This window comes from Passer domesticus, chromosome 7 (genome assembly GCF_036417665.1).
Source record: "Passer domesticus isolate bPasDom1 chromosome 7, bPasDom1.hap1, whole genome shotgun sequence".
In the NCBI taxonomy this organism is placed as follows: Eukaryota; Metazoa; Chordata; class Aves; order Passeriformes; family Passeridae; genus Passer; species Passer domesticus.
The window spans coordinates 57005287-57018982 of record NC_087480.1 but is presented as its reverse complement, the minus strand read 5'-3'; the positions used below and the strand labels follow the sequence as shown (position 1 = coordinate 57018982).

Below are 13696 nucleotides of genomic sequence, written 5' to 3'. Positions count from 1 at the left end.
AGAAGCCTAGTCTGTGTCTCACTGAAATACCAGATACAGTAGCTATCTTACCCATTATTTGTGCTTCAAGTTCTTTATTTCATCCTGGTGATGAAGACTACAATGCTCATCAAAACTCCAAGCAAACATGGAGAACTTAGGTACCAAGAGCCAGTGGCCTGGTGTATTGAGGGAGGCAACAGGAGAGCAGCTGCCTGTGGAGAGTGTGCCTGAGGCAGTGGCAGTGCCCAGGCTGAACACTTGGATGCCTTCCCTTGTAATCCTCTGGCACATCAGAATGAGCTTTCAGCTTTTTAATCAGTGGTAAAATACAGAGACAATCCAATTTGTTAATTGTCTGGGAAGAAGAAGAAAACAACATTGCTACAATTTTGTTGAACAATTTTGTTTCCATGATCTCCATATCCGTATCACTGATTAATTCATATTTCCAGCTGCACTTCACATTTGCCATGAATTTACTTCACTCTAATAACTTTGTATCTTTTAAAATTTTATTTGACTGGAGCAATTTTTTTTTCAGCTAATTCTGATTGTTTCTGATTTGGAAGGCAAAGGCAGATATGGCTTAGCACAACATTAATATCCCTTAATACTCTTCAGTTTTCATTTGGTCACTGGAGAATTCTTTAGTGGCTGAATGTCAGGTTTTAATGAAATGGTTTTTCTGGAGAAAACGGTTTTAGTTCAGTCCTTTAACCTTCTGAGCTACATAAATCAAGCTGGAAAACTGAACTGCTATTTGAAAACTAGGCATTGGAAGACAAGATGTGTACAAGGTGTGTACAGTTCACATACTTCTCTCATTGTTTAAAAATCACATGGTGTTCAAACTTGCAGCATTGCACTATCCCAAACACTAAATCATTGGGATTATATTCTGGAATTGTGCTGAGGGAGTTATGATACAGTTTCCTTGATAACTGGTACACATAACTAGATTATATTTCATTTAAAGGAAGCATCTAGCAAGAAGAATTCTGACTCTAATCACATTAATTCATACTAAGCAAGATTTTTAATTATATTCAGGTATCTGGAAATGCAGCAAAGTGCTTAATTCACATGGTCTGATGGAGAAGCAGGCTACAGTCAGTTTTATAAACCTCACTTCAACTTCCTTAAGACAAGTCCACCTTTCTTTTCTCTTTTCCTGCTCTCTCCTGAGCTCTCCCAGCCTGTGTTTCAGGCTGGCTGTGAGCCATTCAGCACAGTCCTGAAGCTGAGCAAATGCAGGTATCAGGCCAGACTCAGGGCTTTGCTACCCATTGTTTGGAGATGGTATTTTCCTAGCAAGCAGAGTGAGATCATGTCTGCTCATAAAAAAGTGTAGGCACATCACTGAATTCAAGGTAATGTCAATTATTCCTCAAAACTGCTGGCATACAGAGTGAAGCAGAGATTAAAAGCAAATATGGTCTTAATGCACTGTTATGAGTTGTGCTGCTCAGGGCTTGGCAAATGTTCCCATCCAGAAAACCCCCAGGGATTCCACTTATTCTGCCTATCAGACCAAGGACCATAAATCATTACACTAGAAATAAAAAACACTGGAAAACATCACCATTATTCAACACTGTAGAGCTCTTTCTCCAGAGAAACAAAGAGTTGCAACAAGGATGAAATACAACTTATGGATTTGGGGTGTACTTTTGCCATGGCAAACCAAACCTGGGGGACCATGTGTATACAGAGAATTTAGTGAGCCAACTTAGTGCCAGCTTCCTTTCATTTTCCTTAGCCTGATGTGCTGATTCCAGGCCCCAGCTATGGATTGTACTGCTCTGGAGTCTGGAGAACACTTCTAAATGTGGCAGATAGGTGGGAAACAGAGCATTGATTCTTATTGATCCCCACCTTCATCCTGGCTAGACAAAATCCTCTGCTAATGTGCCCCTGGGTATTTTCCAGGGCTGGCCTTGCACTGGAGAGCACAGAGCAGAAAATGCCATCTTTCCAAGTGAAAACAAGGACTAAATGTTTCTCAGTTTACTTATGTGAGCAGCACAGCTCATTACCTTGATAATTAGTAGTTTGGGGTGTTCTTATTCTGAAGGGTTTAATGGATTTTAGTGATGTTAAAGAATGCTGCTTTTGAATAGTAAACACCATTGGAGCTGTTTATCAACAAAAGTTTTCAATCTAAGTCAGACACAGAGGATTAAAAAAAGCCAAAACAGTTTGTGAAGTACTACTGGGTAAGAGACATTGCTTAAAAAACAAAAGAAACAAAAGGGAAAGCTATTATACACATTATCAACTTATAGAATATGATCTTTAGATTTAATTTAATGCCTTTATGAGGCACTCAATACCACTTTAGTACTGTTAATGCCACAGTATTTCATCAGTTTGCCCAGTAACAATCATATGTCAACACAGAAAACACATGCCCTGTAATGTTTTTTATTCTAATACTTTCTAAATCTATATTCACATAGGTGCCTTCTTTAAAGTCCTTAGATAGGAAATAAGAACAACATTATGGATTATTTTAAGTGAAACCAAGCTGGTCCCAGCTTTTACTTTACTTCTTTTTCCCATGTATTTTTTATTCTTGCCTACACCATTTACCAATCACAACTAAAAGCAGTCCTAAGCCACCCCTGACAAGATGAGACTCTACCCCTGCTTACATGAGATGCTTACAAAAGTAATGAGAATTTTAAATATTCGGTTTTGTCCTTGGGGTTTGGCCATGGGTAAGATCCCTAACATGCAGATTTGCACACTCTCCCCACCTTTTTTAATTTCTAGGAAAAAAATGTTTGTTATTAAGGGCAGATGTGGCTACAAACAAATTTGGGAAGGTGAAGTAATTGCTGTTTGCTGAAAGTAATTGCTTCTTGTTACTATTACCATAGCAATTAATGTAATTCTCTATAATACCACTGGGAATAATAAAGTTAGTGGAGAACAGCAAACAAACACCTTTGTCTGCTCTGGAAAACAGATTAGTACCAAACCTGCCTTGTTGGACAGCAGGAGAGCTGCATCATCCTTATCACTTCACTTTCTTGCTTTTAAATGCTTGGCTTAGTCAAAGTCATGAGAGACAATTAGGTTTTTGTCACTTAGCAACCATAACTGGGTTCAGGAGCAAAGCAATTTGCAACAGACAGTACTTGACTACTAAACGTTACCACTGCAGCACATCTACAGCCACTCCTGTTTGAAATGAGGGAGTCTGGGCACAGAAAAACAACCAGAGCACCTTTCTAAAGAACTGTTTGCATTCCATTTTTCAGGCTACTTAGAGGAACTTTGTCCTCCCCTGATTTCCCACCATCCCATCACCTAGAGAGAAGAGTTTTTGAAGAAGTCCTTGAGACAGGAAGGACACAAGTGAGCACCTAAGTCTGTCTGAAGGTATCTCAGTGCTAATGCCACCCAAGTCAACTGCAGTGAAACACCTTTGTACTGTGGATATCACAGCAGACCTCTCCTTCTGTGTGTTCACTTGGATCACTTAGGTGCTTTTGAGTTTCAAGTAGGTACTCAGAATGTCCCTGGATGAATAGGAAGTTTTGAATGAAAATATAACACAATGAAATCATGAAAAATTACTGTAATTCTACGTTTCTTGTAAATTATGGGACCTTGGGTCTTCAACAATGCTAGACAAATCAAACATTGGTGACAAAAATATCATTCCTTTTTATAAAAATACTCCAAATAACTCTGTTTTAGAAGGATCCCAATATCTAGTTAAGATTCAAGGCCTAATTCTGTCATTGGTTGGAGCCATTCACACCATGGGCTCCCAAAGACTCAATTTAAGCAGTGCATATGAGGGCAGCCACAGGCACAATCTGCTTTCAGCTCTGACCTGATGAAAGCACTCTTGACTCACACAGCATTGTCCAGGAGTGACACAAGTGTGTACTCTCCTAGGAGTTTAAAAACAATCTTGAAAAATGTTTGATGGATATTACAGGAGCTCCTGATGGAAGCAGAAGACCAGTGTGGCTGGTCTCAAAACACTGACAGATGAAGAGAATTTTACTCTGATATTCCAGCATCCAGCTAAACCATTCAGTTCTGGAAGACTGAATAGATGCAGTTGAAAATCACAGTAGCCAAGTATTTCTCATTACTTTTTGCTGCTGAAATGCTATGGAAAATGGAGGAAATTACTTTGGCTGGGGCATGCAATGCTTGCCTGGAAGTCCTTAAGTATTTTGTTCAGCCCCAGTACACAGAAAATAAAAACGTCTGAACAAATTTATTGAGGGTTTAGTTCTCTGCTTGTCACACTTGACAGCAAATCTTTGACTGGCTGGAGATTGGTGCTGCTGTGTAGGGAAGAGCAGCTCTCTCTTGTCACACCACCCTGCCTAATCTCTGGCACTGGTGATCTGCTTATTGATCATTGCTGGGGGATCCAGCTTTACAGACATCATCTGCAGGGATGCAGCAGAAAAGGGGTCAACAGAGAAAAAAGGGAACCTGCAGCTATGGGGCCTTGGCAGCTGAAGAGCAACTGCCACCCCCAAAGCAGCTCTTGTGACAGCAGTGTCACAAAAGTCTATATTCTCCTGAATTAGTACAAGATCCAACAACAATCTTGGTATATTAGATAAGTGTTAATTATGTTCTATAGAGAAATAAAATTACATTTAAATAGTCTCTAATAATGTAAGTGCACCATTAAACTACTGTATTTCCTTATGCTAAAAGAAGCAACAAAATTGTGATGATATTTTTGCTTTAAGAAATACTATTTTTTTTAACTTACACTTCTCGTTAACACAAAATAATGGGTAACCACAGATATAATTGCCAGGGTTAGTTTATGCTTAAGGACATGTGAAGTCTGCTCCTTAACTTCCAGAGAAATGTGGGCTTCTTGGTGTTTCCTTCCATTCCTTTCTTAAGCATGTGCACCATTCCTGCCTCCTGAAGATTTACTCTTTAAAAGGCTGTTTTGTGCCTTTAATACTGGGGGGTCCTACTCTTCCTAGTCATTAGACTGGAATGCCCATGTGCTATACAACATTTGCTAAAATATTCATATTCCAAACATGTTTCAAGACATACCTTATAAATACCCAGATGATCTTAGATTCTGAAAGTTACCAGGGATTAGTTTAATATTTTCCAGCCAAACCCCAGAGTTTTAGATACTGAACTGACCATGGTGTACCTGAAAGAGAAGAACAAATTGGAAAAGTGTAAATGTTAGGGGTGGTATGACCCAGAATCCAAAACTTCAAATACTTTTCCCTGAATCATCTTATTCCATGAGACTTGAAACCTACACAAACACCATTTCCTCCTGAGGCAGGAAGAAATTAAAATCTGGAAGGCTGAAAAATAACTTTCCCAAAAACCCTTCTCTCACATCTCTGCTGCCATGTTAGACATTAGAAAAACTTCAGGAGTGTGTGAAGGCCTGGATGTGAGCAGCTGACAGTGCCATGCTCCTGGGTGACCTGGAGGGTGGCTGCTGAGCAGGGCAGCCTGAGACCTGGCAGCTGCAGAAGAAAACATGAAACAACCTCCCTGCATTCTCTGCTACAGCAGCACACCTGCATTCCTCCGGAGCCATAAGCCCTGGGTGGAGAATTTCCTCTCTCTTTGTGTGCTTTTCAACCAGCTCAAGGAAACAGATGGTCTATCCCTGGCATAGCATCTCACAGTTTTGCCCAGACAAGTCTGAGCCACAGAATTTTTTGCAGGTTATGATGAAACTAGACATGGCTATCTATTGGCCAGTGTCCTTGACAGGACATTGCCACACAGTTTCAAACATTTTGTCTGTGGTGTAAATGACCAGACAGAACAATGACTTCTACAGGCTTTCTGTTCTCAGAGTCCTTTCTAAGTCCATCTTTTGGGGTAAACTTTTTACTGTTCATGCTTGTTGCTCCTGTCTATTTCCTTTTCCCTGAATGTTACCATGTGGGATAAGCAATGCATGCTGAGTACTGCTTAGATACAGCCCAGTGATCTGCCAGTGAATCCCTTCTGTGGGTGTTTGAATTCCACAGGACTAACTTACAGATTTAATTTAGTCCCGTTATATCACTGAAACAGAATTCTGCACTTTCATTTTTCTCTGTCCTGGGATATCTTATGCTTCCTTATGCTATTCCCAAAAGCAGCTGCATAGGACATCATGTTTTGTGATGGTTTTATTTTTGGCTGGCTCATAATTAACTGTTAGCTGGTGAGTTAAAGTATTATTCCACATCCCTTGTCTAACACTACAGACTGACTGTGCAGTGCTTTACAACTTCTTTTTTATTATTATTATTTAAGATATTACGATATTCTGAATAACTTAGAAAAGTACTTTATTTGACTTTATTACATGCTACCACTGAGGACTCTTCAGGCTCCTCACACTACCTGCTGTTGTCAAGCTGATAAATATGAAACACTGCCTGTTGATAACCTGCAAGGAATATTATTTGCCTCAAGTGGAACGAGCTCTCCAGTTGTGACGTATTAGAGGGATCTTGACGCCAACTGCCAGCCATTGACATGCTAATCAGCACCGAGGGGAAGAGACAGAGCCAAAACCACAAACACAAAAACTCACCAAAGCTTGAAGGAAACCACAGTTTTACCACAGTGGTGTTGTGTTTACCAGCTGTACCAGCAGCTAATGCTCAGGTTCAGAGCGTTCATCCTCAGGGCAAAGGTGAGGACCTGCAGGACAAATTACCTGTTGTGAAGTCACCACTTCACAGTCTTTTTATCCAAAAGATTTAACCAGTCTTTGTGGTCTTTGCTTTCCCAGCTTCTGCCTTCCCATGGTAATGGAGAAAATAAAAAGTACAAAATATTCACAAATTACAGGATCTAATAACTTGTACCTTAGAAGAAACATATTACTCAGACCTGATCTGTACATTTAGTCATTACAGCCAACAACTTCAGCACTTGCTTTCCCAATTGTAACTCAAACTCTCCATATTATTTTTTAAAAACACATGTATTGCATGATAGGTAATCTATTTCTTGGGTTAACTGTTAATTGTGGAGAGAATCTGAATTTGTTGTCTTCATCATGAATAAATCCATATATTTCACTTGCAATTTCTGCCTTTTCATGCTGTAGGAAACACTCAGACACAATCTCACGTGATATAAAAGTCACTTCACCATGTCTCCCAAGTTCATTAAAATAAGGAATCACCTCTGCTTAAAAATTCAAAGAAAAATCTCCCAGCTGCATTATTTTCTCCTCTGGATAAAGGATTTTGGGATCTTTTTTAAAAAGGACAAAATGAGAACCAACATTGGACTGAAAGGACAATAATTTCCTTTACCTTTTAAAAAACAAAATGCACAAATACTGATTCTCCTGTTACTTTGCCTCACTTCTTTGCACCTAAAACATCTCTAGCAAAACCAGTAACTGAAGGGTGCAGCCAGTCTATAAAGCTCAGATGGAGTGAAAAAATGCACTTTGAAACTTTGCAAACAAGTTGCTCTGAGCCAATTTTCCCACAGCTGAATCTTTGCCTTGTTTGTTCTCGTTTCCCACAGGTAGTTATGGCACTGGCAATCTGAAATAACTTGCTGATATTCAGCATGTTGTTTTATTTCCTCTCCTATAATTGAGTTGTGCTGGTCTGACATTTTGATTCAGCACTGTAAAAGAAGCAGATCCAATTTACTGAAATTTCTGTGGTTGATTCAAAAACACTGATTCAATTTCTCAGCACATTCATTAAGGGAAACATACTTAACCTTACATTTGTTTGCAGAAGTAAGTAGCCATTCATCAGGAACAAGAAGAACATCTCACTCTCCCTGGAGTAGGTCACAACTTTGGGCAGGCATGGATCCAACCTGAGGCTTGGTTTCCACAAGGCTTTTCTGTCTTGGAGTACAGTCATATAAAGGCCATTGCAGAGCCACTTCAGTACTCTCTTGACCCTGCATCAACACCTAAAAGGTTTCCACCTGCTCTACGCTGTGTGAGAGAAGAGGGAGAAGAGATGCAGCAATAAAGGCAAAGGACCAGGCCAATGCAAGGTGCTATCCATGAAATCCAGATTATCATAGTAAACATGAGAATTGACAGCACAAAATGTTCATAAGCCAGCTGCTCACTCTCCTCTAATTCTGGGGACAAAGCCTGGCTCTTGCTTCTGCCCACCCTTTTGGAACAGATCCAGATTTTGCCTGGACAAGGGCTCAGGAGGTCTAAGATGCTGCCCCATCAAGTCCATGCCCCTCTGCAGAAGTTCATCCACAGCCAACCAAAGCCTGAACAACCCATTTTCCCTCAAAACCTTTAGGTCACACTTTGTGACTCAGCTGGCAAAATATTCAGCACTGCTGATGGAGGAAAGAAAATCATCATGGTCCTCAATACCCTCTTGCCACAAGCTTCTTTTTAAACTGGGGGAAAGGGAAGCTGTGGTTTCATAAGCTTCAGCCTTAGTATCCTAAAATATCAGATGCAAAAAGCTGCTTATATGCACCTCTTTTGAACTTACACTGTTCCCACTAATCAATTTCAGCACTCTGTTTTGCTGCTGCCATCAAAATGTACTCTCAGTATATAAAGCAAGGCTCTTCCAACAGTTTTTTCTAAAGGATGGAGGTTGGCAAATGCATAGGAGTAATGGACAGGACTAAAAAGTTGTTTTCAAGTAGCTGGTTTATAATACATGTGAGATCTAAATTTCAGCATATTGGTCACAGACTCAGGGATTTCAGAGGTGCCTGGGTAGGTTCTTCCCATACAAAGGTATCTTATACACACTCTACACACATACCTGAATCACTTATCTCTACCTGTGTACCACACTCAGGAACTACAGAATGACAGGAAAGAAATGCTAAGTGCAATAATCCTGCTGAGCACTAGAAACCAGCCCCTGCTCCAAAGACCCAGAAACAAATGATGTTGGGAACTTGGAGAGGTCCTCATGGTGGTTGTTCAGATGAGGTTTTCAACTTTTTCAGTTTCTCTCTGCAGCGGAGATCTTTTTTTGAACCAGACATCCTTCACATAGCTCAGAGCCGATTTTCCAAAAGCCAGTGCATTGTACAATCCTCTCATCCTCTGCTTTTAATACAGTTTTAGTGGATCTCCACCCCACTATTCAGTATCTGTTAAAATATGTACTTTTTTTCTTAAATTCCTAAACTTCCAAACAAATGACTGTGAAAAGAACAAGACCACTTCAAAATCTATCAAAAAATCTATCTAGACAAATTTTTAAATTACTTCACCTTAAAAGACAGGATTCCTGTGAGCTTCAGGCTAACAGAATAGAACTTTAAATCTTCTCATTTTTATTCCCAGGAAGTACCTGAATTTTTATGCTTTTCCTGCCTCAATTTTTCCAAAACTTGAAGGCTGTTAACAGTTGTGAGGATCTCTAGCATTTGTCATGTTAGGAAAAAATATAAACAGGCATTATTTTAATTCAGTAAAACTGTAACTTTTCTTTGGTCTTTCCTCCTTAATTTAAAACTTGTGAAGGATAAAGCCTTCAGAAATTAAACTTAAAAGTTATAAATTATTAAAATCATTACATATTTGACTGATTGTGTGGCAGCATTGATTAGGTATTTTCTACTTAGACCCAAAGTCAGATTCAGTAACACAAGTGAACAGGCAGCTACTAATATTGTAATATCTAGAGAATGGTAGGGATGACAAAAGTAGATCACTCTGCAGTGAGCTGCCTCTTCTGCCAGTGTGACTCCAAAGGAAGCAGCAGCCAGGCCCAGAAGTGCCAGTGGGGATCAGCCAGCCTGGTCCCACTGAAATCCATCAGGGGCTGCTGCTCGTGCTGCTCTGCTGTGTGTGCACAGACACAAACACTCTTTCTCCATCCCACAGACTGAGAGGCCTATTTCACACAACTTTTATTTTGGCTCTATGATTAGAAAAACTCCTCAACTTTAAAAAACGATAAAAAATGCTCACAGCAACTCCTATGAGATTTAGTATCTTCTGTATGGTTGATGGCACAACAGCCCTGAATTTGCTTTATGGGGTAATTTAGGCAATTTAAGCTTAAAATGTTCCCAGGGCAAAAATTAGGGCTATGTCTAACAAGTACATTAAGGCTTATTATGCCTATTAAGCACAGGGAGTCACCCTTGTTGTGACTGCACATTACATTTGAAAGCTGTTCTGGGCAGTGTGCTGATTCCCTAATCAAACCTGTGTGGGAGGCACTTTTTGGTGACATTTAGAAACCCTCAATTTCAAAACAACTAGCTAAAAGGGCAAAGGAATGGGTTTTCCTAAGCACAGTGACAGAAAACAAAAACTGACATTGGACATAACCAAAGAACTGGAACCATTCTTTTTGCATTCTCTTTTTTACTTTTAATTCTGTTACTTTGGTGTCTTAAGAGACTCGAAATGAATAAATAGTCCAGTATCTGAGTGGGAAATAACCTTGTTTTTTGAGGAATCAAAGATTTTGAAATCGCCCAAGAGACAGAAATCAAAGATATTTTGATCTTGCAACATTCAAAATATCGAGTACATCTTGTTTCTTTTAAGTAACCTTAGTATTTAAAAATTAAAGAAGTGCTGACTCAAATTTGTATGAAGTTAAAATAACTTAAATATTTTTTTTTCATCTTCCATAAATCCTTTATTGGTGGTTCAAAAGGAAGCATATGCTTCCAGAACATTTGTCTCGTGGCTGGCATCCTCCAAGGAAACCAGATGGCAAAACTCATAAATCCTTTCCCTTCTGCTCTTTGACAGTCCCAATCAAGAAAGTTATGAGGCCAGAAGATCAGGTTTATATCCTGTTGTTAGAAAAACATTTTCTTTATGCATCCGATGTGGTTTCAATTTTCTCCCAGTCCATAGTGGCAAAGAGCAATTTAATGAGATATTATATACAGACAGCTACTGGAAGAACATACACCACATTCTCTGCTTCAATGGGAGGCATGGTGTATTATTTCATTATTTCACACAAGAGCAGATGAGATCAGAAGCACTTTGGGGTTTTGATGCACAGTACCAGACAGCTACAGAGTTTAAATTTCAAGCACTAGCACACAAAAAGAAGTCACTCCCAAACAGTAGACAAGGATTTTGTCTTAACAAGTTGAAGTATAACTACAGACAAAATTGTCATGGTAGGTAAATATTTTAGGCCTCATCTTCAAATGGAAGTTATGTCTACTGCCTTAATATCAACAGCATGGTTAAACAGTTTTGAAATTCTTTTGATCACTCACCTTTAAGAACCCTCACAAGATGAAAAGAAATCATTATCACTAATGTTCATGATTTCAAGACTGAAAGCTTGAAAGAACTGACAACTCAAATATGACAGTTAAGATTGTCTTGGTTGTTCCAAAGACTTCTGGGGAAATAAAATGGGCAATTAGAGCTCTTTGATTACCTGAAGGAAGTTCAACATTTCACAAATTAGTGCTCCAAACTGAAATACTACTGGAAAATTTTAGTTTGCTTCCCAAGAAATATTCCAACATGTTTTGATGAAGAATCTGCAAAACAATCGTGGATGTTGATTTCAATTAATTTCAGTGTATACCAATGCCAGTGAAAATAGCTGTTAAAATCTTAACTTCCCTACAAAAATTCATTCTTTATTAACTTCACCTTTTGTTAGAAAATTTTCCATCAATGTAATTTCAAGATTCACAAGAATATTCTGAGGAAACAAAGGTGGAGGGAAATGATAAATTAAGAAAAATACAACACAAATGCCAGATTTTATTGAGGTACTACATTCACATTGGTTTGTGCACTGAACAGTCACATTTGGCTAAAGACAACCATGTTCATGACATGAAGACACTACACTGAGATGGCACATGGGGAAAGCTTAAAATAAGGCTTGGTCAACATGGTGTGCCAAATTCTGCTCTGCTTGACAACTGTGTTATCTCACTGCAATTGCAGAGGGTAGAGACAACCTGCATGAAAATGACTGAACAGCAGTAGCTGACACGTGCAAATCAAAACACACAACTTCTCAGTATAGCTAACAACCACACACAAACACAGCCTGGCACAGCTTCAGATTGGCCTCAGGTTATCGACAGTGGTCGTGAGAGCCAGGAAACACCTCTGGAAGAATGAGTCAGGTTCTTGTGGCTTACAGTCACAGTCCATCCTTGTGGCTCAGGAAGTGTCTTGAAGTCACTTGGCTCTGTTTGTTTTGGTGGGGTCTTTGTTAAGGATGCAGCTCTGTATCTGCAAAATACCAGTAACAGTTACAAGTTAGACTGAACAGGGGAAGAAATTTTTTCCTACCAAAAAAATCCAGAACAAACCACACGGCTCAATCAATTTCACTGGCACAGATACTTCTTTCCAAGTATCTCATTATATTCCTAACCTTTATCAGGTGAAGAACAGCACCCCTAAAGGGCATTACTAAAGCTATAAACACTAAGTGCCTCCTCTGGGGATGTTTCTGGATGGGTAACTCTGCTGCTGCTCCTCTGCTGGGCAAGTGAGAACTTCCCCTTGCATGTGATAAAGGCCCACGCAATGGTCTGAAACAAAACAAAAAAGGTTTTGTATATAAAGACAGTCATTCACCTAACATTTCTATGCAGTGCCTCTTGGAAAATGCACCACTAATATCTACATCAAACCATGCATTTAATTTCTTTTTAATGACAGACATACTCGCGATGTGTGCCTTGAACCCCAAAAGACACCAGAATATATTCCAAACTACACTTGAGGAATTACTATACAAATAAATTGCTCTACTGCTCATTAAAGCAGGATTGATTCTGAGGTAAAACATAACAGCTGTTGGTACAGATGGGTTTAGAAGCAAATGCTTCTAAATATGCAAAAAAAATGGACATACACTGAAGTCTGGCTGGACAATTTCAGCCTACTTAGCTTGTGACAGAAGTTCTGAAGCATGAAATCTTGGACTCGAGGCAGATGGCAACTAGCAGCAAGAGCATCCTCACCAGCAAAGAACATCAGTACTAGTTCACTGAGAGGACTGATGCTCATCTGAATTATCAGTGATACTTTTGGTAGATTCTAGATTTTTTTCTGATGAAGACTCCGAGGATGGTTACACATTCCTGATGAGCTTAAATGAAAACCTGAGACATACACGTAAAGTTAGATGTGTACCCTTCCCCAGCACTGCCATCTGGCTGACAGCAGAGGAGGCAAACCCCACCCTGGGGTGTGTCAGACACCCATAAATACCCAGCTGCTCAGAAGAGGGGGTTCTCCTGCTGTCTTGAGCCTTGCTGCAGTCTCACTGTGAACACAGTGTGTGGTTCTGGGTTTCACAGTTTAAGAAGGATGTTAAGGTACTCGAAAACATCCAGAAGAGATCAACAAAGCTGGAGAAAGGGCTGGAAGGACAGGTGGAAGGAGGGTCCCATGAGCAGTGCCTAAGGACTTTGGGCTTGTCTCGTTCAGGGACAAGGAGGCTGAGGGGTGACCTCACTGCTCTGCCCAGATTCCTGAGGAGGGGAATGTGGAGAGAATGGTGGCCCTGGCCCAGGCTGCCCAGAGAAGCTGTGGATGCCCCTGGAAGTGTTCAAGGCCAGGTGGGATGGAGATCTGAGCAGCCTGGTCTACTGGAAGGTGTCCCTGTCCATGAGAGCAGGATTGGAACTAGATGATCCTGAAGGTCCCTTCCAGCCCAAACCATGCTGTGATTCTCTGAGCTCTTCTCCCCAGTATCCAGTGAAAGGATGAATGGGAATGGTTCAAAGCTGCACCAGGGGAACT

The 13696-nt window shown here is 40.0% G+C and overlaps 1 protein-coding gene across 7 annotated transcripts in view; it reads right to left on the bottom strand.

Annotated features, from left to right (window-relative positions):
- Positions 1-13696, bottom strand: part of SHISAL2A (shisa like 2A) — a 40880-nt gene that overhangs the window by 10674 nt on the left and 16510 nt on the right. For 4 of the 7 annotated variants that reach the window (XR_010366560.1, XR_010366561.1, XR_010366562.1 and 1 more), the window contains exons 4-8: positions 12079-12172; positions 11355-11460; positions 7710-7930; positions 6548-6657; positions 5041-5146 (exon numbers count right to left, since the gene is read on the bottom strand). The gene's annotated coding sequence lies outside the window, so the exon portion shown is untranslated. Of the gene's footprint in view, positions 1-5040; positions 5147-6547; positions 6658-7709; positions 7931-11338; positions 11461-11669; positions 12173-12317; positions 12478-13696 lie in introns of those variants that run through there. The other 3 variants (XR_010366564.1, XR_010366563.1, XM_064428891.1) reach the window with 3 other exon arrangements.